Raw genomic sequence first — 2856 nt, 5'->3', positions numbered from 1 at the left:
TTCATTAATTGGGTGAGATCTCAGATTTCTGAAACAGCAAGACCAGGTTCCAAACAACCTCGGTTTTCCAAAGCAAAGCTGGTTCCGAGAACGTTGAGCCAAAGCAAATCTGGTTCTGAGAACGGTGAGCCAAAGCAATTCTGGTAAGCCAAAGCAATTCTGGTGAGCCAAAGCAATTCTGTTGAGCCAAAGCAAATTTGGTGAGCCAAAGCAATTCTGGTGAGCCAAAGCAATTCTGGTGAGCCAAAGCAATTCTGGTGAGCCAAAGCAAATCTGGTTTTGAAATTAGATAGAGAGGGGACAGATGGATACAAGATAGAATGTCCAAATATTAGATGGAGGGGGGTAGATGGATACAAGATAGAATGTCCAAATATAAGATAGAGGGGGATAGATGGATACAAGATAGAATGTCCAAATATTAGATGGAGGGGGGTAGATGGATACAAGATAGAATGTCCAAATATAAGATAGAGGGGGATAGATGGATACAAGATAGAATGTCCAAATATAAGATAGAGGGGGTAGGTGGGACAGGAAAGACAGAATGTCCAATAATGATAGGGACAATGAGAGGAGACACGTTGAACAGGAAGACACAGAGAAAACAATAATTAGACATTGTTGATAGCAGAAATCTAATCTAGCATTCTGTTACATAAGCTGTGTAAACAGTTCAACATTTAATGGCTTCAAATAAACAGAATATTGAAAAAGTTAAATAAATCACTTTTTAGGCCAGTAGTTTCCAGATGTGTGTGAAAACAGCTGGTACTATGAAATGTGGACTTGATTAAAATAATCTCAAGACCCACTGACTTGTTCAACATGAAGCAGAACAATACAGAACTGATCACTGCACAACATGTTCTGCTCACTTTACACACTGATTTCTGCCTTTAGTGATGTTCCATTAAAACTGTCAGCTTTCAACTGTCAGCTTTCTACTGTCAGACTCTGCTGCTGGGACCTGTTCTGATCCACTATACAGGCAGAACAGCTCAGCTCACATGGCTCTAACTTCAGTCAGTGTTTACAGGTCTGTTTTCACTACATTTATATTCATGTGTGAACTCAGCAGTTGTGATAAACCACAAAAACTCTGTGATTAAAATGTGAAACACTCCTATACTCAGTGATGTGATGGACTGAACCTCAGTGACTAAAAATCTGATCATCAGCCAAGCAGGAGTTCTGGTCCGGTTCTCTCTGCGTCTGAGTTCTCTCTGGGTCTGAGTGGAGAAACAGTTTGTTAGTATCTGATCAGAAGAGTCTGAACACACACATCATCTGATCTCACAGCTGATTGGTTCTGCTCTTGTCTGTACAGGATGAGGTTTGGTCCAGACTTTTGTGGACTTGAAGTAGTTAAATGTTGTTGGTTGATGATCAGAGAGGCTGAATGTGTTCATGATCAGAAACATGGAAACTATCCCAGTTCTGCTCTCAGAGACTATCCAAAACTTTGGGGATCAGAGATCAGATGGAAATCAGAGCAGTAACACATCAGCTGTTAAATCTGTTCTCTGACTAATGATCGATGTTTCACTTCATTCATGCAGTTTGAGAAGGACAGGTCTGCTAGATGTTACACAGCTGCACACTGACAGGAAGCTTCACTTCATATGAACCAGAGCAGGTATCAGGAACGCATCCATCAAGGAACTAAATGTTGGTCCTCACCAGTCAGAGCAGGAGCAGGGGTCAGAGTTCAGGTAGTCTAAAGAAAGGAGGAAAAGAAAGTTGTCAGTTAAATTCTTCCAGCTAAGGACACAGCAGGTTCACCAACAGGGGGGCAATAAAACACCATGTAATGACACTGCAGCTTAGACTGTGTGTCACTGGGACATGGAGCAGCACAAAGTTTCATCTTCTGTCAGCTGCCCTGCAGTGAACATTATGTGCTGAGCTGCTGCGATTGGCTGCTTTATCTGTCAGTCACTGACACCGCCCACAGGGACAGGACAGTAAAATGGGGACATCCACAAATAAGGAAACACTTTCTGCTGACATGGGAGACTCACTTTAACTGGAAACACTTTAAATATTTCAGTCTGAATGGAAAGTTTGGACTAAAACTCTGTCTGTAAAACATGCATCAATGCACACAGTATAATCATCACCAGTCCACACATCCATTCAGTATTTCCAGGTGACAGAATCTGAATACAACAGTGCTACAAATATACCAACAAAGTAAAGATGTTTTCTAAAAGCTTCAGTAAGTGTGGACAGAATATTTCTGTGTTCATTAAATGTCTGTTCAGGAGGGTATTCACTCACAAACTCTGATGTAACGCAAATAAAGTTCATCTGATTTTTAAATACAAAATATATTAACTCAGTCTGCTGATGTGATCTACAGCCTGTTTAACTTTACAATAAGTCTGTACTTACCAGCCAAAGCAGCAATCAGGTTTCTCTCTCAGTCTGAAAAAAGACAGTGTTAGTTATCTGAGTGTAAAGACTGAATCTACCTGAACCACAGAACACAGGGAGAGTAATGCTCATTATCAGCTGTCTCTGTCTCTCTGATCATTTACATTCAAGAATTTAAATAGATTTATTATAATGTCTCAGTTACAGAGACATGAACAAGATGTGGTTTGTGTTATTTCACAGGACCCAGTTCAAGTGTGAGGTGTGTACCGCCATAGCGAAACTGAGGAGAACTGTCAAATTGGACAAATATGGCGGCGGTCTCGTCGACGTGACGTCAGTGGTAGCCATGAATACACGCATAGAAACAGCTTTTACCACTCATAACATTATTCGTGGTTAAACTAACTGAACAGAGGCTGGAACTAACAGTTTTAACTAAGCAGAGACCAGCATGAATACATTTATATGTTAAGT

General features: G+C 40.7%; 1 long non-coding RNA gene across 1 annotated transcript; it reads right to left on the bottom strand.

The window, feature by feature from the left end:
* Positions 1-211: 211 nt before the first annotated feature.
* Positions 212-2468, bottom strand: LOC134018354 (uncharacterized). Its single transcript, XR_009929929.1, has 3 exons — positions 2398-2468; positions 1684-1720; positions 212-1232 (listed from the first exon to the last, which is right to left on the bottom strand). It is a non-coding gene; the product is annotated as an uncharacterized LOC134018354 (long non-coding RNA).
* Between the last annotated feature and the right edge of the window lie 388 nt (positions 2469-2856).

This window comes from Osmerus eperlanus, chromosome 4 (genome assembly GCF_963692335.1).
Source record: "Osmerus eperlanus chromosome 4, fOsmEpe2.1, whole genome shotgun sequence".
Lineage (NCBI taxonomy): Eukaryota > Metazoa > Chordata > Actinopteri > Osmeriformes > Osmeridae > Osmerus > Osmerus eperlanus.
Note: the sequence above shows the minus strand (reverse complement) of the source record. Positions and strands in the feature narration are given on the sequence as shown.